Genomic DNA, 25,640 nt, shown 5'->3' with positions numbered 1-25,640 from the left:
TAATGGGCACTAGGAGCAGTAGAGCGTGGGGGTGGGAAAGGGGCAGCTATTCTGTATAATGGACAATAGGAGAAGTAGCAGCTGAAAGATGGAAACACCTAAAGAAGCTGACTTGTGTGCAGAGGCGGGTGAGGAGCAGGGTGCCTTGTCTGGAATGGAAGGGACAGAGTGGGACTAGAGAGAGCAGCAGGTTCCCTTGGCTGCCCTCTATGCACAGACTGGGCCTTCCATCTACTCCTGAATAGCTATAGGGAACCCATATTTGCATCAGATGATAATTTTCTTGGACATCCCTAACCCGATGTAATGGCCAAACATGCTGTTAAATGTGCACTTGGAGATGTGGAAAAAATATTTGCTCTGATACCAGCCATCCTCGAGGTATTTTCCTTCCCCACAGCAGACATTTATGATCTTCTCAATGGGTTCATGGATAAAGGTGTGTTTTGGCTTCCCATATAGTTCCCAATTCCACATCATCATGTTGCAGCAGGTGTTCTGGTTGGAGACTTCGGTCTTTGGATAGTCCCAGTGTTCCCACAGGAATTGTTCAAATGGTGGGAACCATGACTGCCTGATGGCCAGGGCCATGTCCATCACTGGATCGAACTGGAGTGGGAGGAGACGGGGGAGATGGATGGAGTCAACATGAAGTTGGGATCTGCTTCTGTGACAGCTTATACCCCATGTTTGCCCCTTTTTAGAATCATGGTAAATTTTGTACTTCACAAGGTATGCCTTGTGAGATATTGTTTGAACATTCATAATCCACTGATCATCATTATCATGGTAAAATATATGTAATAAGACTGTAGGAAAAGTTGTAAGGTTTTACTGCCTAACAAAGTTGATGACATATTCCAAGTATAGAAAAGCACAAACCACTTCCTCAGAGACAAAGCCAGCCAACACCTCAACCAGGTGTCTATGAGATTACCTGGACTATTACTTAGGGTATGTCTACACTATGGGATTAATCTGAATTTATATAATTCGAATTTTGGAAACAGATTGTATAAAGTCAAATGTATGCGGCCACACTAAGCACATTAATTCGGCGGTGTGCATCCATGTACCGGGGCTAGCGTCGATTTCCGGAGCGTTGCACTGTGGGTAGCTATTCCATAGCTATCCCATAGTTCCCGCAGTCTCCTCCACCCATTGGAATTCTGGGTTGAGATCCCAATGCCTGATGGGGCCAAAAACATTGTCGCGGGTGGTTCTGGGTTTATCATCCCCCCTCTCCAGGGAAGCAACGGCAGACAACCGTTTCACGCCTTTTTCCTGGGTGAAAAGTGCAGACGCCATACCACGGCAAGCATGGAGCCCGCTCAGCTCAAGACAGCAGTAATGAACATTGTAAACACCTCAAGCATTATCGTGCAGTTTATGTTGAACCAGAACCTGCAAAACCAGGCGGTGAGGAGTAGGCTACGGCAGCGTGGCGGCGAGAATGATGAGGCTATGGACATGGAATTCTGTCAAAACATGGAACTTGGTGCTTTGGAGATCATGCTGTTAATGGGGCAGGTTATAGCCGTGGAACGTCGATTCTGGGCCCAGGAAACAAGCACAGACTGGTGGGACCGCATAGTGTTGCAGGTGTGGGACGATTCCCAGTGGCTGCGAAACTTTTGCATGCGTAAGGGCACTTTCTTGGAACTTTGCGACTTGCTTTCCCCTGCCCTGAAGCGCCAGAATACCAAGATGAGAGCAGCCCTCACTGTTGAGAAGCAAGTGGCGATAGCTCTGTGGAAGCTTGCAATGCTTGGGGGGAGGGATAGCTCAGTGGTTTGAGCATTGGCCTGCTAAACCCAGGGTTGTGAGTTCAATCCTTGAGGGGGCCACTTAGGGATCTGGGGCAAAATCAGTACTTGGTCCTGCTAATGAAGGCAGGGGGCTGGACACAATGACCTTTCAAGGTCCCTTCCAGTTCTAGGAGATGGGATATCTCCATTATTATTATTATTTATTATTATAATGCCAGACAGCTACCGGTCAGTCGGGAATCAATTTGGAGTGGGCAAATCTACTGTGGGGGCTGCTGTGATGCAAGTAGCCAAAGCAATCACTGAGGTGCTGCTACAAAAGGTACTGACTCTGGAAAATGTGCAGGTCATAGTGGATGGCTTTGCTGCAATGGGATTCCCTAACTGTGGTGGGGCGATAGATGGAACCCATATCCCTATCTTGGCACCGGAGCACCAGGGTACCCAGTACATAAACTGCAAGAGTACTTTTCAATGGTGCTGCAACCACTTGTGAATCACAAGGGACGTTTCACCAACATCAACGTGGGCTGGCCAGGAAAGGTTCATGACGCTCGCATCTTCAGGAACACTAGTCTGTTTAAACGGCTGCAGCAAGGGACTTACTTCCTGGACCAGAATATAACCGTTGGGGATTTTGAAATGCCCATAGTTATCCTTGGGGACCCAGCCTACCCCTTAATGCCATGGCTCATGAAGCCATACACAGGCAGCCTGGACAGGAGTCAGGAGCTGTTCAACTACAGGCTGAGCAAGTGCAGAATGGTGGTAGAATGTGCATTTGGCCATTTAAAAGGTCGCTGGCAATAGTTACTGACTCGCTCAGACCTCAGCCAAACCAATATCCCCATTGTTATTTCTGCTTGCTGTGTGCTCCACAATCTCTGTGAAAGTAAGGGGGAGACCTTTATGGCGGGGTGGGAGGCTGAGGCAAATCACCTGGCTGCTGATTACGTGCAGCCAGACACCAGGGTGATTAGAAGAGCACACCAGGAAGCGTTGTGCATCAGCGAAGCTTTGAAAACCAGTTTCATGACTGGCCAGGCTACGGTGTGAAAGTTTTGTTTGTTTCTCCTTCATGAAAACCCACCCCCTTTATTGACTCATTCTCTGTAAGGAACCCACTGTCCCCCTTCCCCCAGCTTGCTTTCAAAGGAAATAAAGTCACTATCATTTAAAAATCATGTATTCTTTATTAATTGATTATAAACGTAGGGAGAGAACCGACAAGGTAATCTGGGTGAGGTTTGGGAGGAGGATAGGAGAGAAGTAAAAGGCCACCGAACAAATTCAATATAATGACAGCCTTTTGGTTGGGTTGTCTACTGGGGTGGAGTGGGAGGGTGCACGGTACTTCCCCCCCCGCCCCGCGTTCTTACACGTCTGGGTGAGGAGGCTATGGAACATGGTGATGGGGGGAGGGAGGTTCTACAGCGGCTGCAGTGGCAGTTTGTTATCCTGCTGCCGTTCCTGAACCTCCACCAGACGCCGAAGCATGTCCGTTTGATCATGCAGAAGCCCCAGCATTGCAGCCTGCCACCTCTCATCTCGAGCATCCCTCATGACCTCATGTTCACTGGCATCTTTCCTACATTTAGATACTGTGTCTTTCCACTCATTCAAATGAGCTCTTTAATTGCGGGTGGATTCCATTATTTCCGTGAACATGTCATCTCGCGTCCTCTTTCTACGCCGCCTTATCTGAGATAGCCTTCGGGACGGAGGAGGGAGGCTTGAAAAATTTGCAGCTGCTGGAGGGAGGGTTGAAAAAAAGGAGAGAAGTTTTTAAAATGATACGTTTTACAGAACAATGCTTATACTCTTTCATGGTGAACAACACTATTCACATGACATAGCAAATGTGATTTCCGTACAAGGTCGCATTTTCCATCTTAATATTGAGTGCCTGTGGCTTTGGTGTTAGAGATCACAGAGGCAGGTCCGGGCAACAGAATTCAGCTTGCATGCGGCCATGGTAAGCCATTGTCTTTCGGCTTCTGCGCCCTCCTTTCCCAGATACCAAGCAAAGCCTGTTGACTGCTGCGGTTTTCCTGTTAGCCTTCAGCAGCACAAAACAAACTAACCCCCCCCATCCAATTCTCTGGGATGATTGCTTTATCCCTTCCCGCCCTGCCCTCCCCCTCCCCCCGCGTGGCTGGTAACAGGGAAGATCTCTGCTAGCCAAACGCGAAAAGTTCAGGGCCAATTCCTCCCCCCCCCCCCGTGCTTGCCTAACTGCAGGAAGGATTTCTTTTCAGCCACAGGCAAACAGCCCAGTAGGAATGGCCACCTCTGTCCCCTTAATTAAATTCCCGTATTTCAACCAGGTTACCATGAGCGATATCACTCTCCTGAGGATTACACAGCGAGATAAAGAACGGATGTTGCTTGAATGCCAGCAAACACTGGGACCATATGCTGCCAGGCTTTGTCATGCAATGATACCAGATTACTTGCTGCAAGCATGGTGTGGTCAATGTCCTACCATGGAGGACGGAATAAGGCTTCACTGCCCAGAAACCTTGTGGCAAGGCTTTTGGAGTACCTCCAGGAGAGCTTCATGGAGATGTCCCTGGAGGATTTCCGCTCCATCCCCAGACACGTTAACAGACTTTTCCAGTAGCTGTACTGGCCACGAATGCATCCCAAGTGCTCAGGGCAAAGTAATCATTAAAAAACACTTGCGTTTAAAACAAGTTTTATATTTTAAAAGGTAAACTCCCCTGAGGTCCCTTCCATGGGGTCATGGTCTTGGATACTGGCTTGGGAGGGTTGGGAGGGTACTTCAGTCAGGCTGAGAAAAAGATCTTGGCTGTTGGGAAGAATGGAGTGCTGGGTGCTTTCCGCAAGCTCGTCCTCCTCCTCCTCCTCCTCCTTCTCCTCCTCCTCCTCCTCTTCCCCGTCCGCAGAATCCTCAGGTGTAGCTGATGAGATTATCCCTGCCTCGGAATCCACGGTCAGAGGTGGGGTAGTGGTGGCGGCCGCCCCTAGAACTGCATGCAGCTCGGCGTAGAACGGGCATGTCCGCGGCTCTGACCCAGAGCGACCGTTTGCCTCCTTTGTTTTTTGATAGGCTTGTCTGAGCTCCTTGATTTGCACGCAGCACTGATCTGAGTCCTTACTGTAGCCTCTCTCCATCATGCCCTTGGAGATTTTTTTAAAAGTTTTGGCATTTCGTCTTTTCGAACAAAGTTCTGCTACCACTGAATCCTCTCCCCATATAGCGATCAGATCTAGTACCTCCCATATGGTCCATGCTGGTGCTCTTTTTCGATTATCGGCCTGCATGGTTACCTGTGCTGATGAGCTGAGGTATCTGTGGTCACCTATGCTCTCCATGCTGGGCAAACAGGAAATGAAATTCAAATGTTCGCAGGGCTTTTCCTGTCTACCTGGCCAGTGCATCCGAGTTCAGATTGCTGTCCATAGCGGTCACAATGGTGCACTGTGGGACAGCTCCTGGAGGCCAATACCATCGAATTGTGGCCACACTAATCCTAGTTCGAAATGACAATATTGATTTTGGCGCTACTCCGCTCGTCGGGGTGGAGTGCAGAAATCGATTTTAAGAGCCCTTTATTTCGAAATGAATGTCTTCGTTGTATGGACAGGTGCAGGGTTAATTCGATTTAACACTGCTAAATACAGGATTACTCCGAATTTACAGAATTTGATTTTTGACAACCGATTGTGCAAAGTCGGGTGTATACAGCCACACTAAGCACATTAATTCGGCGGTGTGCGTCCATGTACCGAGGCTAGTGTCGACTTCCGGAGCATTGCACTGTGGCTAGCTATCCCATAGCTATCCCATAGTTCCCGCAGTCTCCTCCGCCCATTGGAATTCTGGGTTGAGATCCCAATGCCTGATGGGGCCAAAAACATTGTTGCAGGTGGTTCTAGGTACATCCTCCCCCTCCCCACACCTTTTTTCCTGGGTGAACAGTGTAGACACCATACCACGGCAAGCATGGAGCTCGCTCAGCTCAAGACAGCAGTCATGAACACTGTAAATACCTCACACATTATCGTGCAGTTTATGCTGAACCAGAACCTGCAAAACGAGGTGAGGAGGAGTCAGCTACGGCAGCGCGGCAACGAGAGTGATTAGGACATTGACACAAAATTCTCTCAAACCACGGAGCCCAGCGCTTTGGATATCATGCTGTTAATGGGGCAGGTTATAGCCCTGAAATGCCAATTCTGGGCCCAGGAAACAAGCACAGACTGGTGGGATCGCATAGTGTTGCAGGTGTGGGACGATTCCCAGTGGCTGCGAAACTTTTGCATGCATAAGGGCACTTTCATGGAACTTTGTGACTTGCTTTTCCCTGCCTGAAGCGCCAGAATATCAAGTTGAGAAGCCCTCACAGTTGAGAAGCGAGTGGTTATAGCCCTGTGGAAGCTTGTAACGCCAGACAGCTACCGGTCAGTTGGGAATCAATTTGGAGTGGGCAAATCTACTGTGGGGGCTGCTGTAATGTAAGTAGCCAAAGCAATCACTGAGCTGCTGCTACCAAAGCTAGTGACTCTGGGAAATGTGCAGGCCATAGTGGATGGCTTTGCTGCAATGGGATTCCCCAACTGTGGTGGGGCGATAGATGGAACCCATATCCCTATCTTGGTACCGGAGCACCATGGCAGCCAGTACATAAACCACAAGGGGTACTTTTCAGTGGTGCTGCAAGCACTGGTGGATCACAAGGGATGTTTCACCAACATCAACATGGGATGACCGGGAACAGTTCATGACACTCGCATCTTCAGGAACACTAGTCTGTTTAAACAACTGTAGCAAAGGATTTACTTCCCAGACCAGAAAATAACCGTTGGGGATGTTGAAATGCCCATAGTTATCCTTGGGGACCCAGCCTACGCCTTAATGCCATGGCTCATGAAGCCATACACAGGCAGCCTGGACAGGAGTCAGAAGCTGTTCAACTACAGGCTGAGCAAGTGCAGAATGGTGGTAGAATGTGCATTTGGCCATTTAAAAGGTCGCTGGTGATCGTTACTGACTCTCTCAGACCTCAGCCAAACCAATATCCCCATTGTTATTTCTGCTTGCTGTGTGCTCCACAATCTCTGTGAAAGTAAGGGGGAGACCTTTATGGCGGGGTGGGAGGCTGAGGCAAATCGCCTGGCTGCTGATTACGTGCAGCCAGATACCAGGGCGATTAGAAGAGCACACCAGGAAGTGTTGTGCATCTGCGAAGCTTTGAAAACCAGTTTCATGACTGGCCAGGCTACGGTGTGAAAGTTCTGTTTGTTTCTCCTTGATGAAAACCCACCCCCTTGATTGATTCATTCCCTGTAAGCAAACCACCCTCCCCCTTCAAACACAGCTTGCTTTCAAAGGAAATAAAGTTACTATCATTTAAAAATCATGTATCCTTTATTAATTGATTATAAACATAGGGAGAGAACTGACAAGGTAGCCCGGGTGGGGTTTGGGAGGAGGATAGGAGGAAAGGAAAAGGCCACTTCAAAAGTTCAAAATAATGACAGCCTTTTGCTTGGGCTGTCCACTGGGGTGGAGTGGGAGGGTGCACGGAGCCTCCCCCTCCCCCGGGTTCTTACACGTCTGGGTGAGGAGGCTATGGAACATGGTGAGGGAGGAGGGCGGTTATACAGGGGCTGCAGCAGCACTCTGTGATCTTGCTGTCGTTCCTGAAGCTCCACCAGATGCCGGAGCATGTCCGTTTGATCCCACAGTAGTCCCAGCATTGCATTGTGCCTTCTCTGATCTTCCTGCTGCCACATCTCATCTTGAGCATCCTTCCTCTCTTCACGTTGGTCCCTCCTGTCCTCACGTTCACTGGAATCTTTCCTGTACTTTGATACCATGTCCTTCCACTCATTCAGATGAGCTCTTTCATCATGGGTTGATTTCATGATTTCCGAGAACATTTCATCTCGCATGCCTTTTTATCGCCACTTTATCTGAGATAGCCTTTGGGATGGAGGAGGGAAGCTTGAAAAATTTGCAGCTGCAGGAGGGAGGGAAAAAAGGGAGAGAAGTATTTTAAAAGATACATTTTATAGAACAATGATTATACTTTTTCACGGTGAACAATACTATTCACATTACATAGCACATGTGATTTCAGTACAAGGTTGCATTTTGCATCTTATATTCAGTGCCTGCGGCTTTGGTATTAGAGATCACAGACGCAGGGCCGGGCAACAGAATTTGGCTTGCATGCAGCCATGGTAAGCTATTGTCTTTCAGCTTCTGCAACCTTCATTAAAGCAGTGCCCTCCTTTCCCATACCAAGCAAAGCCCATTGAGTGCTGCGGTTTTCCTGTTAATGTGCAGCAGCAGAAACCAAACTAAACCCCACCACCACCCATCCAATTCTCTGGGATGATTGCTTTACCCCACCCCCTACCGCGTGGCTGGTATCAGGGAAGATCCCTGCAGAAACCAAACTAACCCCCGCTCCAATCCAATTCTGTGGGATGATCACTTTACCCCTCCCCCCACCATGTGGCTAGTATCAGGGAAGATCCCTGCTAGCCAAACGCGAAAAGTTCAGGGCCAATGTCCCTCCCCCCCCCACCGCTTGGCTAACTGCAGGGAAGGATTTCTTTTCAGCCACAGGCAAACAGCCCAGTACGAATGGCCACCTCTGTCCTCTAAATTAAATTCCTGTATTTCAACCATGTTACCATGAACAATATCACTCTCCTGAGGATTACACAGCCAGATAAAGAACGGATGTTGCTTGAATGACAGCTAACACTGGGACCATATGCTGCCAGGCTTTGTCATGCAATGATACCAGATTACTTGCTACTAGCATGGCATGGTCAAGTGTCCTACCATGGAGGACGGAATAAGGCTGCACTGTCCAGAAACCTTCTGCAAAGGCTTTTGGAGTACCTCCAGGAGAGTTTCATGGAGATGTCCCTGGAGGATTTCCGCTCCATCCCCAGACACGTTAACAGACTTTTCCAGGAGCTGTACTGGCCGCAAATGCATCCCAAGTCCTCAGGGCAAATTAATCATTAAAAAACACTTGCTTTTAAACCATGTTTTATATTTACAAAGGTACACTCACCAGAGGTCCCTTCCATAGCCTCATTGTCTGGGATAATGCCTTGGTAGGGTTGGTAGGGTGGTAGGGTACTTCAGTCAGACTGAGAAAAAGATCCTGGCTGTTGGCGAGAATGGAGTGCTGTGTGCTCGCCGCAAGCTCGTCCTCCTCCTCCTCCTCATCTTCCCCGTCCGCAGAATCCTCAGGCATGGCTGAGATTACCCCCTCCTCGGAATCCACGGTCAGAGGTGGGGTAGTGGTGGCGGCCCCCCCTAGAATTGCATGCAGCTCAGTGTAGAAGCAGCATGTCTGCGGCTCTGACCTGGACCTTCCATTTGCTTCTTTGGTTTTCTGGTAGGCTTGTCTGAGCTCCTTAACTTTCACACAGCACTGATATGAGTCCCTATTGTGGCCCCTCTCCATCATGCCCTTGGAGATTTTTTCAAATGTTTTGGCATTTCATCTTTTGGAACGTAGTTCTTCTAGTACGGAATCCTCTCCCCATACAGCGATCAGATCCAGTACCTCCCATACGGTCCATGCTGGTGCTCTTTTTCGATTATTGGCCTGCATGGTTATCTGTGCTGATGAGCTCTCTGTGGTCACCTGTGCTCTCCTTTGCTGGGCAAACAGAAAATAAAATTCAAATGTTCACGGGGCTTTTCCTGTTTACCTGGCCAGTGAATCCGAGTTCAGATTGCTATCCAGAGCAGTCACAATGGTGCACTGTGGGATAGCTCCCGGAGGCCAATAGCGTCGAATTGCGGCCGCACTAACCCCAGAAGGATGTTGGTGAATTGGAGAAGGTTCATAGAAGAGCCAAGAGAATGATTAGATTATCAGAATGCATGTATTGTACTGATAGACTTAAGGAGTTCAATTTAGCTTAACAAAGGGAAAGCTAAAGGGTGACTTGATCACAGTTTATAATTTGCATATGACACAAAGCTGGGGGGTTACCAACACTCTGGAGGATAGAGCTAAAATTCAAAGGGATCTTGATAAACTGGAGCACTGGATATATACAACAAAAAGAAATTCAACAAAAAACAACAAATGTAAGGTGCTACACGTAGGGAAGAAAAATCAAATGCACAAATACAGAATGGGGGATTGGTGCTGAGAAGGAACTGGGAGTTGTGGTGGATCACCACTTCAACATGAATCAGCAATGTGATGCTGTTGCAAAAAAAGCAAATGCAATTTTAGGTTAAATGGACAGAGGCATAGCATGCAAGTCACAAGAGGTGATAGTACGGCTCTACTCGGCACTGGTTAGTCCTCAGCTGGAGCACTGTGTTCAATTTTGGTCAGCAATATATAGAAAGAACGTAGAAAAACTGGAAAGGATCCAGATGTGAGCAGCAAAAATGATCAAAGGGATGGAATGCAGCCATATGAGCAAAGGCTGAAGGAACTGGGTATATTTAGTTAGGAAAACAGGAGAGTAAGGGGGGACATGATAGCGGTCTTCAAATACTTGAAAGGCTGCCATAAAAAAGATGCAGAGAAGTTGTTCTCTCTTGCCAAGGACAAGGGGCAATGGGTTCAAACTACAGCATTTAGATTAAATCTTAGGAAAAACTTCCTAACTGTAAGGACAGTAGACCACTGAAACAGACTGTCTAGGGAAGTTGTGAAAGCTCCTTCACTGGAGGCTTTCAAGAGGAGGCTGGAGAGCCATCTAGCTTGGATGGTTTAGTTAAAAGAATACTACATCTTGGGAGGGGGTTAGACTAGATGACCCTTGTGGTCCCTTCTAAACCTATGATTCTGTGATTCTGTGGAGTGCTGGTGCCAGAAAAAGAAGGTGTCTATGGCCTAACACAGTTTGCGAACACCATTGCTGCAAATCCATCCACTCTGTCCGGCACATTGCCGAGAGCCACAGAGCTGCATAGCAGGAGATTATTAATAGCCTTGCGCACATTCACTGTGGATTTTCCAACTGCAAAATGGTTTCCCATCATGGCAAGCTCCCAGAGTGTGATAAAATGTATATAGCACTGAACAGATGTCTCCAGTCCAACTGCAAACTGTTAGGCATGGCCTCAGGGAGATCTGATCTCACAACACCTCATCTACAAGACAAATGGGTACCTACTCAACTACTGTACAACAATCTTACCCCTTCACTTTGAAGTCAACTGGACTGAGGCCATGTGCTTACTGCTTGACACCGGTATTCTGGAGGGAACTTTCCAGTTGATACTGCAATGCACAGACAGCTCCAGCACTGGATTCATAGATTCATAGATCCTAGGAATGGAAGGAACCTTGAGAGGTCATCGAGTCCAGTCCCCTGCCCTCATGGCAGGACCATATACTGTCTAAACCATCCCTGATAAAGAACCCAGGGAGTCCTGGCTCCCAGTTCCCCTTCTTTCAATCATTACACCCCTCTCCTCTGACAGTAAGGAACGGAACCCATGACTCCTGAGTCACAGCCTCCCCCAACTCAAACCCATTACATCACACTCCCTTCCCAGAACCAGGCATAGAACCCAGGACTCTCAACCCTCCATAATCTAACCCACGAGACCTCATTCCCCTCACAGAACCAGGGGTGCAACCCAGAAGTCCTAGCTCCAACCCCCTCAGCTCTTTTCCCAAATCCCCACGAGAAGCTGAGCTGAGTTGAACAGTTTAGAGCTGATGAAACAGAGGAAGTGAAGGACTGTAACAGACACCAACATGACTGCCTAAGTAAAAGCAGGACATCTGCGAGTTCAGAAGCTCTTAACGATACAAGGAAACAAGGGCCAAAGAGTCCCAGTTTGCATGGTAAAAACACACGACGGACGCCTCCCTGGTTTGGATGCTCTAGCAATTATACCTCTCAAGAATGCTCACGGCAATAACAACCTCCCATGTTCCTGGAGTATCTGCCAGTCCTCAGACACCCCCACAATGGGATGGGCACAAATATAGGGGGGAAGAGAGAGAGAGAGAAGCCCCTTGCAAAATCTCCGCCTCTGGTGTGTTTGATGCCTGTCTCTCTCTTCCTCTCTCTTTCTGCTGCAGTTTCAAGAATACAATGGCCTGAGAGATGAGAAGAAGCAGTTTCCCTCATGCAGCTGTATGTGTATTGATTGCAGGTGGATGAAAAAAGGATTAGGAAAATGGACATAACATTTAATGAGAAGAGGTCCTTTAAATACATTAGGAGATTGAAAAAGATGAAGGAAAGTGTAGTTCTTCCACTTAGTGGGAAAAGAGAGATAGTAAATGATGACTTCAAGGGGGCTAATGCCTATTTTGCTTCAGTCTTCACAAAAAAGGTAAATGGTGATTACATACTCAACACAATATATATTAAGAAGGAGGAAGGAATGCACATCAAAATAGGGAAAGGACAGGTTGAATATGTAGATGAATTAGGTGTATTCAAGTTGGCAGATGAAATTCATCCTAGGGTACTTAAGGAACTAGCTGAAGCAATCTTGAACCCATTAGCATTTATCTTCTAGAGTTCATGGAAGGATGAGTGAGGTTCCAGAGGAATGGAGAAAGGGACACATAGTGCTTATCTTTAGAAAGGAGAACAAAGAGGACCTGGGGAATTATAGACCACTCAACCTAATTTTGATACCTGGAAAGACAATAAAAAAATAATTAAACAATGAATTTGTAAGCATCTAAATGATAACAGGGATAGGAGGAGAAGACAGTATGGATTTGTCAAGAACAAATCATGTCAAACCAACCTAATTTCCTCATTGGACAGTCCTACTAGCCTACTGGATAGGGTGGAAGCAGTAGATGATATCTTAGTAAGACACAGTCCCACATGATGTTCTCATAAACAAACTAGGAATATGTGGTCCAGATGAAATTACAATAAGGTGGTAGACAACTGGTTGAAAGACCTTACTCAAAGAGCAGATATCAATGAGTCACTGTCAAACTGAGAGGGCCTTGCACTTGCAATCCCTCCTGAACCTGTCCCATGACCCCACTGTGCGCTGCAACCCCCAGGTTGAGAAACACTGACCTAGATGAGTTGAATACCCCCAGAAGACCTCTGGGTACTCCCTGGTTGAGAAACATTGTGTTAAGGAGTGTGGGTCATGGTGGATAATTATAATCAGCCGAATGTGAGCTGCCAGTGTGACCAAAAGGACTAATAATATAACATGGAGATACCCTATCTCCTAGAACTAGAAGGGACCCTGAAAGGTCATTGAGTCTAGCCCCCTACCTTCACTAGCAGGACCAAGTACTGATTTTTGCCCCAGATCCCTAAATGGCCCCCTCAAGGGCTGAACTCACAGCCCTGGGTTTAGCAGGCCAATGCACAAACCACTGAGCTATCCCTCCCACAAATTAATGGAGATATCCTATCTCCTAGAACTGGAAGGGACCTTGAAAAAAAGGGACCACTGAGCTATCCCTCCCCCCTGGGATGCAGAAAAAGGGACTTGAATAGGAGCAGAGAGGTTATTTTACCTCTGGTTTTGATACTGTTGCTGCTGGAATATTGTGTCCACTTCTGGCGTCTACAATTCAAGTAAGATATTGATACATTGGAGAGAGATAAGAGAAGAGGCATGCAAATGATTAAAGGATTAGAAAACATAACTAATAGTGATAGACTCAAGGAGCTCAATCTATTTAGCTCAACAAAGAGAAAGGTTAAGGGATGAGATGATTGCAGGAAATAAGTACCTACATGGGGAATAAATATTTGGTAATGGGATCTTCAATCTAGCAAGATCCAGTGCCTGGATCTGGAAGCTAGACAAATGAGGCATACATAGAGCAAATAAGGCATAAATATTTACTAGTGAGAGTAATTAACTATTAGAACAATTTAGCAAGGGCCGTCGTGGATTCTCCATCACAGACAATTCTGAAATCAAGACTGGATACTTTTCTAAAGGACCTGCACAAGGAATTATTGGGGCGAATTTCTCTGGCCCATTCTTTTCAGGAGGTCAGACCATATTATTGCAGTGGTTCCTTGGAACCTATGAACCTACAAGCTCAAGCAAGCTGGTTCTCCCAGGTTGCCTGAAGGATGGGGAATGGTGTGGCAGTGGAAAATCCCCAGCACCAAAGAAGGAACAAAGACAAAGGAGGTTTTGGAGCTGCTCTTAAAAAGGGACATATTCTTTGAGCAGCAGGACCACCACATTTGAACAGGTTAGGGGGACAGAGAGACACCCTGAGCAGAACCTGATGGCTGAATAGGAGGACAGGGGTGCAAGGGAGCCCTGAAGGGACAGTCCGAACCCCAAAGGGTTCTCAGAGGGATGATGACACTGGAGAAAGGGGTTTCCCTGCAGGCTTTGTGGATTTTCTGTAGCTCTGTACCTCTCTTGTGCTTTCCCCGTGAATAAAGTGGGTGTGCATTGGAAATTCCCTTCCAGAGTCTCTGTGGTACTTGCTTACACTGTGCCTGAAGAGGGATACAATAAAGCAGAGTCTGCAGCTTGGGTGGGACTATGGGAGCACTCTAGTTTCAGGGCCTGGGTGATTGGACTGCATGGACCCCACTGCCCCGATGTGGTGTGCACCTGGGTGTGTGCCTGAAGACTCAGGGCCAGAGAGGCCCTGCCTCAGCTCTTCCTAGCCCTGAAAGGCAGGAGCACAAGGTTTGGGTCTAGTGCTGCAGCCTAGTGAGTGTCCATCTTGGGGAGCACATCCAGGGTTATAACACCCCAACGTGGGGGTTCTTCCACCTTCCTCTGATGTGTCTGTGGCTGGCCATCATCGGACAGTGATGGACCCGTCACTCTGAGCCACTCTGGCACTTAATTATTATGAATTAATTATTTTATTACAGGGACGCCTCAGAGCCCTATTTCTGGACCAAGGCCCTGTTGTGCCAGGTGCTGTGCAAACACAGCACAAAAATCTGGTCCCTGCTCCAGAGAGTTCACAGTTACAATCTGAGTGTAAGACAAAAGACTACAGATGGAGACAGACAAAAGGACAAGCAAACCTAAGTTGCCATTCACCATTGGTGTGACACAGGTGGAACGTCAGTGAATTTCCCTGCTTCTTTTTTTCCTATGTTTCCTATCGTGGGCTGTGGTATGTGATTGCTCTAATGGTGCCTTGCATTATGGGCTTGCAACATGGTGTCATTGTCACTGGGTACAACACTCACTGGCTGGACTGGAACCTCCTCAGGACATTCTGGGGATTAGCTCGAATCCAACATTCCCCTCCCCTATCCATGGTTGGCACACTGTCACTCCATCCACCTGCAGCTCCTCCCGCAGCCTCAGGAACAGCTGTGTCCTCTTTGTGGCTCAGCTCTCCGGCCATGTCACTGTCCATGTGCCCCCCTTCCAGCGGAGGTTTAGCTCCTCAAAAGTCCTAGGCAGTCTTCCCGCTCACTGCCTCGGTGCCACTCACCCAGTGGATGGTAGGGGAACCCGGGACAGCCCTCTTCTCCAGGTGCCAGCCCAGGGACCTCTGCTCTGCAGTCTGGGCCTTCTGTCCCTGGCCTCAAAGGCACCGACTTTCTATTGTGCCGGTGGAGGGTTGACCCCCCTGCTCTGCCCCATGCCTCGCCCCCACTCCACTCCTTCCCCCAAGGTCCAACCCCTGCCCCATCCCTTCCTGTCCCTGCTCCGCCTCCACCCCACCCTTGCACCACCTCTTTCCCCAAACCGCCACCCCACCCTGCCCTGCCTCTTCCCGCCCCGTCTCTACTCCATCCTGCCTCTTCCCACCCTGTTCCACCCACTCCTCCGAGGGCACCCCACCCTCTCTCCTCCCTCACCTGTCCCCCAGCACCTCCTGCATGCCATGGAACACATGACACAGAGTCGGTGCCTATGCCTGGCCTCACTGCTCTATCCCTGGGCTGCTTCCTACCACTGGATCCCTTTATCTTCCTGGGCCTACCAGTTCCCCAAAGCTTCTTCCCACTTCCCAGGGAGTGACGGCCTCCTGCGGTTCCCTCTCACCCCCTCCCTTTCTCCTGGGAGTGTCTGCCTTTTCCCAGCAGCCCCTTCTGCTTTCAGCTCCTGGGTTTTATAGGTCCCACCTATTCCTGCCCTGCTGATCCCCCTTAATCAGCTGCCCAATGAGTTAATTGGCCCACCTGGCCTGCACTGAACCCTTCAGGGTGAGTGTGGGGTAGATACCCCATTATAGTCACCAACAGTTTTCAATGGTTTGTAAAATACTGTCTCCCATTTCTCTCCAACTAGATGAGAAGCGGTGATCCAGAAACTGATGGATTTGAGATGACAGAATATAGTCTCCATGGTAAGATGTTGCAAGGTGATAGCACAAGCATATAGGGACAAAATCAGAAGGGCCAAGGCATAAAATGAGTTACACCTAGCAAGTGACATGAAAAGGTGAGAAGAAGAGGTTCTTTAAATACATTAGGAGCAAGAGAAAGATGAAAGAAAATGTAGGTCCTCTACTTAGCAGGGAAGGAGAGGAAATAACTGATGACATCAAGATGGCCAAGGTGTTTAATGCCTCTTTTGCTTCAGTCATCCCTAGAATGGTTAATGGTGACCAGATCCTCAACACAGTAAATATTAGCAAGGAGGAAGGAATGCTAGCCAAAGTAGGGAAAGGACAGGTTAAAGAATATTTAGATGAGTTAAATGTATTCAGGTTTTCAGGGCTCGAGGAAATCTACCCTAGGTTACTTAATCAACTAGCTGAAGCAATTTCGGAACTGTGAGACATTAACGTCAAGGACTCCTGGAGGACAGGTGATTTCCCAGAGCAAGGGTAGGCAAACTTTTTGGCTCGAGGGCCACATCTGGGTATGGAAATTGTATGGCAGGCCATGAATACTCATGAAATTGGAGGTGGGGTGCACGAGGGAGTGAGGGCTCCAACTGGGGGTGTGGGCTTTGGGGTGCATTTTGGGATGAGAGGTTTGGGGTGCATGAGGGTGCTCTGGGCTGGTAATGAGGGGTTCAGAAGACAGAAGGGGATCAAGGCTGGGGCAGGGGGTTGGGGTGTAGGGAGGTGAGGGCTCTGGCTGGTGGTGCAGACTCTGGGGTGGGGATGAGGGGTTTGGGGTTCAGGAGGTCGCTCCGGTCTGCAATGGAGGGGTTTGGAGGGCAGGAGGAGAATCAGGGCTGGGGTTGGGCCCCAGGAGGGGGTCAGGGATGCAGGCTCTGGGTAGTGCTTGCCTCAAGCAGCTCCCGGAAGCAGTGGCATGTCCCCCATCCAGCTCCTAAGTGGAGGCAGAGCCAGGCAGCTCTGCACGCTGCCCCATGCGCAGACCCCTGCAGCTCCAACTGGCTGTGGTTCCCAGCCAATGGGAGCTGTGGAGGCAGTGCTTGGGGCAGGAGCTGTGTACGGAGCCCCCTGGCTGTCCCTACACGTAGGAGCCATGGCATGCACATAGTGGGGCAAGCCCCTGACGGGAGCTTAAGGGCTGGATTAAAACATCTGATGGGCTGGACGCAGCCCGCGGGCTGTAGTTTTCCCACCCCTGTCCCAGAGGAATAGAGAAGGGCAAATGTAATATCTATTTTTGAAAAGGGGATCAAAGAAGACAGAAGGAATTATAGACCAGCCAGCCTAACTTTGATACCTGGAAAGATACTGGAACAAATGGTTAAACAATGAATTTGTAAACACCTAGAGGGTTAACAGAGATAGCCAGCATGGCTTGGTAAAGAACAAATCCTGGCAAACCAACCTAATTTCCTTCTTTGATGGAGTTAATAGCCTAGCTGATAGGTGGAAGCAGCACACATGATAGATCTTCATTTTAGTGAGGCTTTTGACACAATCCCATGTGACATTCTTAAAAGCAAACTAGGGAAAGCTGGTCTAGATGAAATTTCTACAAGGTAGGTGCACATCTGGTTGAAAGACCATACTCAAAGAGCAGTTATCACTGATTCGCTGTCTAACTGGGAAAATGTAGCTAGTGGGGTCCTGCAGGGGTCAGTCCTGGGTCCGATATCATTGAATATTTTCATTCTTGACTTGGATAAGGGATAAGATTGACACAAATATGGGAAGAGTTGCAAGCCCTTTGGAGGACAGGATTAGAAATGATCTTGACAAGTTAGAGAATTGATCTGAAATCAACAAGATGAAATTCAGGACAGAGAAGAGCACTTGGGAAGGAAAAATCAAATGCAAAACTACAAAGTGGGCGTGGGGGATGGTTAATTGGTAGTATTGCTGAAAAGGTTCTGGGGGTTGAAGTGGAGCACAAATTGAATATGAGAAGGCATGGCAGAATTCATTTTATTTTTAATTTTTTTTTTTTTTTTTTGCATTTTGACAAATAGTATCAATATTTATTTTGAAGCAATTTTTCAATTTTTATCAATTTTAATTTTCACAGTGGTGGGAGATTATGGGTGGGGGGTTGAGGCAAATGGAGGTCAGACATAAGAATATAAAATAAAAACGGCCATACTGGGTCAGACAAAAGTTCTATCTAGCCCAGTTTTGACAGTGGCCAATGCCAGGTGCCCCAGAGAGAATGAACAGAACAGGTAATCATCAAGTGATCCATCCCCTGTCACCCATTCCCAACTTCTGGCAAACAGAGGCTAGGGACACCATCCCTGCCCATCCTGGCTAATAGCCAGTGATGGACCTATCCTCCATAAACTTATTTAATTCTTTTTTGAACACTGTTAGTGTTATATCCTTCACAACATCCCCTGACAAGGAGTTCCACAAGTTGACTGTGCATTGTGTGAAAAAAATACTTTCTTTTGTTTTAAACCTGCTGCCTATTAATTTCATTGAGTAACCACTAGTTCTTGTGGTATGAGAAGGAGTAAATAACAGTTCCTTATTTACTTTCTCCACACCAGTCATGATTTTATAGACCTCTATCATATCCCCCCTTGGTCGTCTTTTTTTCCAAGCTGAACAGTCCCAGTCTTATTAATCTCTCCTCATATGGAAGCTGTTCCATACCCTTAATCATTTTTGTCACTCTTCTCTGTACCTTTTCCAATTCCAATATATCTTTTCTGAGATGGCATGACTAGAACTGCACAGAGTATTCAAGGTGTGATTTGTTCTCTCTCCCTTTCCTAATGGTTCCTAACATTTGATTAGCATTTTTGACTGCTGCTGCACATTGAGCAGATGTTTTCAGAGAACTATCCACAATGACTCCAAGATCTCTTTCTTGTGTGGTAAAAGCTAATTGAGACTCCATTATTTTATATGTGAAGTTGGGGTTATGTTTTCCAATGTGCATTGGTTTGCATTTATCAACATTGATAATTTTGGGGCTTAGTCACCCAATTTTGAGAGATCCTTTTGAAGCTCTTTGCTGTCTGCCTGGGACTTAACTATCTTGAGTAATTTTATATCATCTGAAAATTTTGCCACCTCGGTGTTTACCACTTTTTCCAGGTTATTTATGACTATGTTAAATAGGACTTGGCACAGTACAGACCCCTGGAGGACACCACTGTTTACATCTCTCCATGCTGAAACTGACCATTAATTCCCACCCTTTGTTTCCTATCTTTTAATCAGTTACTGATCCATGAGAGAACCTTCCCTCTCATCTCATGACAGCTTACTTTGCTTAAAAGCCTTTGGTGAGGGACCTTGTCAAAGGCTTTCCAAAAGAAAATAATTATTTACTGACACTAGATGTTAAGATTCAAAATGTTAAAGCTTTATAACTGTTAAAACACAAATTATCAACATTACATTTCAAATACATAAAGCACATGTCCTTAAATCAACTTCGAATAAGTTCTCAGGTAACATTTTTCTTACTTCGCCTATCCATAAATATCGATTATTATTGATGGATTTTTTTCCATCAGCTTCTGTGTGTATGATGAATTCAATATTTACCAATAAAAATCTAATCCTTCTTAACCTGAATATGAGTCAACGATGTGATGTAGTTGTAAAAAATGTTAATATCATCATGACTGTATTAACAGAAGAGTCATATGTAAGACATGGCAGGTAATTTTCTCGCTCTACTCAGCACTGGCGAGGCCTCAACTGAAGTGTGACATTGCACTCTATATGATTTTGTGAAAATATGCTAATGAGTGTGAATATAATGTAACTGGAATATGCTTCATGCAAAAGGTGTCTTGTAAGGTATCATTACAAAGCTTTTAATCTACTGAGTGTGGTCATCCTATTTGTATAAATGTATCACTCTTGTATCTGAAACTAGGAATATGAAATAAAGTCTGAGGGCCTATTGTAATTATGCAAAGTGTGGTCCATTAATGGTGGTTTGGAATCTTGATGGCTCCCATCAACCAGGACAATTGACTGTGGATGACTTTTTGCTTGCAGGCTTTCCTGTGAGTCAGGCTGGGAGGAATGAAGGCTTGTCTCACAGGACATGTGACTATGTCACCTGGTATTGAAATCCATCTTAAACCTGGTGCTTTTCCATTTAGAAAGAGGGGTGGAGAAAGCAGAGACACAAAATATTCCCACCTTGTGCCAAAGCTATATAAGGGAGTGTAACAGAACAAAGGCATCTGCAATCATGAGAAATCCCCTAGCTACCACCTGAGCTGGAACAAGGGCTGTACCAGGGGAAAGGATTCTGCCCAGACTAGGAAGGCATCCAGTCTGTGATAGAAGCTTATTCAATCATCTCTGAGGTTGAGATTTTATCTGTATTCAGTTTTCTTACTGGATTAGACATAGGCTTGCGTGTTTTATTTTATTTTGTTTGGTAATTCACTTTGTTCTGTCTGTTATTACTTGGAACCACTTAAATCCTACTTCTTGTATTTAATAAAATCACTTTTTATTTATTAATTAATCCAGAGTATGTATTAATACCTGGGGTGGGGGAGATAGCTGTGCATATCTCTCTATCAGTGTTATAGAGGGTGTACAGTTTATGAGTTTGTCTTATATAAGCTTTATACACGGTAAAAGATCTATTTGGGGTTTGGACATCTGAGTGTTAGAGACAGAAACACTTCTTAAGCTGTTTTCAGTTAAGCCTGCAGCTGTTGGGGGATGTGGTTCAGACCTGGGTCTGGGTTTGCAGCAGACTAGCGGGTCTGGCTCAATCCAGGCAAGGCACTGAAGTCCCAAGTTGCCAGGGGAAACAGGCTCGGGGTAGTCTCAGCACATCAGTTGTCAGTTCCCAAGGGGTTTCTGTGATCTAACCCACCACATGGAACACTGTGTCCAGTTCTGGGCCCCAAACTTTAGGAAAGATGTGAATAAATTGGAGCATGTCCTGAGGAGAGCAACTAAAAGGGTTAGAAAACCTTAGCTATGAGTAAAGGATAAAAACACTGAGCAGGTTTAGTCTTGAGAAAATAAAACAGAGCGGGGACCCGATAGCAGTTTTCATCTACATTTAGAGCTGTTACAAAGAGGACTGATCGATTGTTCTCTGTCTCCACCAATTGTAGGACATGATGTAATGGGCTTACTCTGCAGCAAGGGAAATTTAGGTTAGTTAAGAGGAAAATGTTTCTAAGCATAAGGGTAGTTAAGCTCTGGAATAGATTTCCAAGAGACATTGTGGAATCCCCATCATTGGAAGTTTTTTAATGTCTTGATGACTTTCTGAAGTCCCTTCCCGCCCCATATTTTTATGATCTAATCCTTGTTGGTCTTGAACTCTTGGAATGAATGATCTTCCTTCCATTCGTTCCTTTATTTACTTCCTTCTTTCATAGCCATTAACCACCTGTAAATAAATCAAGAACTTCCAGGGCACACTCAGGGTTCTCTGTTGTGGGCAGTGCTAACTCCAGTGCACCTGCGCCGCACCTCGGGGGTGCTGTGCCACAGGGAGGGGCTCAGAAGGAGGTGCTCTAACCTCAAACTCTGAACTGGCCTCAGTGTGGCCCTGGGGGGTGCTGTGCTGTGGGGAGCGTTGTGCAACTGGACAACAGCTGGTACCCGATGGGGTTTGTTGAGCATCTACAGCTCCCCTGAGGCTGAAAGATTTGGAGGAACATTATTCGAATCCCACACTTATTGTACCTCCTAAAGTCCCATGGACTTGGAGGAAGGGAGCTCAGCTCAAGAGTACCCTGTGCATGACACTTGAGAGATGGAGCTGAGCCCATGTGGGCAATAAAATGTACCTAGCACTGAGCAGATGTCTCCAGCCATTGGGATGAAGACAGTGTGAAAGAAATATTTATACAAAGCCCCAGGGAGATTTGAACTCACACCACCTTATTTACAGGACAGCGATGTATCCGTCAAACTACCACACAACAATTCTACCCCCTTCCCTCTGCAGTCAGCTGGATCTCGCCCCTGTCCTGAGTGCTTGGCATCACTATTCTGGAGGGACTCTTCAAGCTGAGACCTCATTGTGTAGACAGCTGCAGCACTGCAGAAAGAACCCAGGAATCCTGGCTCCCAGTTCCCTTTGCTCAAAGCACTACACCTCTCCTCACTGAGGGCTGAAGAAGAAGCAAAAACCTGAGGTGACAAATTTAAAGTTGATGAAACTGAAAGATGGTATCAGGGACCAATGTGACCTGCTAGGTGAAACTAGGATGTTACCTAGCTCGGAAGCTTTAAAGACTCCGAATTTGCATGGTAACAATTCCTGGTGTCTTCATCCCCCAGCTGGGAAGTTTCATCAATTATACCTTTTAAGTGATTACACAATTACACCTGGAGATGATGCTCATGGCAATAACAACCTCCCATGTTTCCGTAGCATCTGCTAGTCTTCAAAGACTCCCACGATGGGATGGGCACAACTATGGGTATGTCTACACTACAGGATTACTCCGAATTTACAGAATTCGATTTTTGGCAACCGATTGTATAAAGTCGAGTGCATGCGGCTATACTAAGCACATTAATTCGGCGGTGTGCATTTATGTACCGAGGCTAGCGTCGACTTCCGGAGCGTTGCACTGTGGGTAGCTATCCCTTAGCTATCCCATAGTTCCTGCAGTCTCCTCTGCCCATTGGAATTCTGGGTTGAGATCCCTATGCCTGATGGGGCCAAAAATTTGTCACAGGTGGTTATGGGTAAATGTCGTCAGTCAATCCTCCCTCCATGAAAGCAACGGCAGACAATCATTTTGTGCCCTTTTCCCTGGATTGCCTGGGCAGACGCCATAGCACGGCAACCATGGAGCCTGTTCAGCCTTTTTTTCACTGTCACCGTATGTGTACTGGATGCTGCTGAAAGAGGCGGTACTGCAGCGCTACACAGCAGCATCCCCTTGCCTTTTCAAGCTAGTAAAGACGGTTACCAGCCATACTGTACCATCTGCTGCTTTGCAAGTTGGCAAAGACGGTTACCAGCCATACTGTACCATCTGCTGCTTTGCAAGTTGGCAAAGACGGTTACCAGCCATACTGTACCGTCTGCTGCTGTCATGGGTGCTCCTGGCTGCCTCAGTGTGATCAGTTGGGGGCACGTGGACAAAATTGGGAATGACTCCCCAGGTCATTCTCTTAGAATATCAGGCAAGCCTACTAAAGAACCAGAGAGGCAAACGGCCGCTCTAGGTCAAAGCCCCAGACATCCCGCAGAAATGATGAGCTGCATGCCATTCTAGGGGGTGCCCCCACAACAACCCCACCTGTTGCTTCCCTCCTCCCCCACCCCTCCCGGGCTACCTTGGCAGTTATCCCCCCATTTGTGTGGTGAAGTAATAAAGAATGCATGAATTTGAAACAACACTGACTTTATGGCTTCTGCAAGCAGAGATCAAATGGGAGAGAGGAGGGCGGTTGGCTTACAGCTAAGTAGAGTGAACCACCATTCTGCACTTGCTCAGCCTATAGCTGAAAATGGGAATCTGTGATAAGCCCTAGCATAGAAGCACAGGCAGGACTAAATATCCATTTGTGTCTGGGCTTTGGCTGACACTGGTAAAATACAAAATGTCCCAGGATATATATGTTGGGGGACAGTTCTAAACGGCAGCTTTATTTTTTTATTTGCAGCAAAATGTAGAGGTCTAAGTATCTGATTGTGAGCCCTGGGAGCAAGGGGTAGGCTTGGGTAGGTGCGACCGCACGGTGCTGCCGACTGGGAGAGCAGCCTCAGGCAGAAGCCTCCAGCTGGCATGATATTCCAGGCAGGACTGAATCTCCATTACACAAAACTTAAAGAAGAGAATGACCTGGAGTCATTCCCATTTTTGTCCAGGCGCCCCTGACCAACCTCACCGAGGCCAGTCAGGAGCACCCACGGGACGACAATGACGGTTACCAGTCATACTGCACCGTCTGCCGTCCACAAGGCAAGGCAAGGAGATGCTGCTGTGTAGCGCTGCAGCACCGCGTCTGCCAGCAGCATCCAGTAGACATACAGTGACATTGAAAAAAGGCGAGAAACTATTTTTTTCCCTTTGCTTTCACAGGGGTGTGTGTGTGTGGGGAAGAGGCCTGACAACATATACCCTGAACCACCCACGACAATGTTTTTGACCCTTCAGGCATTGGGAGCTCAACCCAGAATTCAAATGGTTTTCGGAGAGTGTGGGAACTGTGGGATAGCTACAGTCATCAGTCGCCCCTCCCTCCGTGAACATCCATTTGATTCTTTGGTTTTCTGGTACGCTTATCTCAGCTTCTTAAGTTTCACGCAGCACTGTGTTGAGTCCCTGTTGTGGCCTCTGTCCATCATGGCCTTGGAGATTTTTTCAAATGTTTTGGCATTTCGTCTTTTGGAACGGAGTTCTGATAGAACAGATTCATCTCCCCATACAGAGATCAGATTCAGTATCTCCTGTACGGTCCATGCTGGAGCTCTTTTTTGATTCTGGGACTGCATGGTCACCTGTGCTGATGAGCTCTGCATGGTAACCTGTACTGATCAGCGCTCCACGCTGGGCAAACAGGAAATGAAATTCAAAAGTTCACGGGGCTTTTCCTGTCTATCTGGCCAGTGCATCCGAGTTCAGATTGCTGTCCAGAGCGGTCACAATGGTGCACTGTGGGATAGCTCCCGGAGGCCAATACTGTCGAATTGTGTCCACACTAACCCTAATTTGAACCGGCAATGTCGATTTCAGCGCTACTCCCCTCGTCGGGGAGGAGTACAGAAATCGATTTTAAGAGCCCTTTATGTCGACAAAAATGGTTTCATTGTGTGGACGGGTGCAGGGTTAATTCGATTTAACGCTGCTAAATTCGACCTAAACTCATAGTGTAGACCAGGCCTATATGTAGAAAAAGAGAGATGGATATGTCTTGGGATAGATGGATGGAGAGATAAAAAAAGAGAAATTAGTGTTTATGGGATTGGATAGATGGAGAGAAAGGCAGATTTTGTACCAGTTTCCAGTGTAACCCCTACTATGGATTCAGGTATGCCAGTAGAATCATGGTTCATATCAGTGTGGTTTAATCCTCACTATTGATGGCAACAATATAAGCACCTTTCTAATGGTATCAAAGAGTCCTGTGGCACCTTAAAGACTAACAGATGTACTGGAAATTTCCAGAGGCAGGTATAAATATGCAGGCAAGAATCAGTCTGGAGATAATGAGGTTAGTTCAATCAGGTAGGGTATGTATTGCCAAAAAGGAAAAAAAAAACACTTGCTTTTGTGAGGCACACCTTGCCTAGAGCCCTGGAGCAAGCCAAAATTCCAGCCCAACCTGTTCCCTCAAAGACTCCGGCTCTGGCTTTGGTTCCAAGAGGAAATAATCTGTCAATCCCTCTTCCTATATGTTTTTGTATTTTCCCATCGCTCTCTCGTTCTTTCATTATTAAAATTCCAAAGGCACATTTCTGCCCCTCAGAAATAGGGCAGACACACAACCGCATCCAATGGCAGTTCTCCTTCCTTCAGAGAATTGCTCTTATCCTACAGGGAAAGAAATAATAATGAATAACCTAGATTTCAGGGTTTGCAATGTATGTCAGTACATCACCCCTTGTCATGCTATTCTATTGGCTCAAGCTCTGTTG

The 25,640-nt window shown here is 46.9% G+C and overlaps 1 long non-coding RNA gene across 1 annotated transcript in view; it reads right to left on the bottom strand.

The window, feature by feature from the left end:
- Window positions 1-2,999: 2,999 nt before the first annotated feature.
- Window positions 3,000-25,640, bottom strand: part of LOC128845923 (uncharacterized) — a 35,946-nt gene continuing 13,305 nt past the window's right edge. The window contains exons 3-4 of the long non-coding RNA XR_008446751.1: window positions 10,938-11,068; window positions 3,000-3,520 (exon numbers count right to left, since the gene is read on the bottom strand). This is a non-coding gene — a long non-coding RNA (uncharacterized LOC128845923). The remainder of the gene's footprint in view (window positions 3,521-10,937; window positions 11,069-25,640) is intronic.

The sequence above is a fragment of the Malaclemys terrapin genome, chromosome 12 (assembly GCF_027887155.1).
Source record: "Malaclemys terrapin pileata isolate rMalTer1 chromosome 12, rMalTer1.hap1, whole genome shotgun sequence".
NCBI classification, from domain to species: domain Eukaryota; kingdom Metazoa; phylum Chordata; order Testudines; family Emydidae; genus Malaclemys; species Malaclemys terrapin.
Note: the sequence above shows the minus strand (reverse complement) of the source record. Positions and strands in the feature narration are given on the sequence as shown.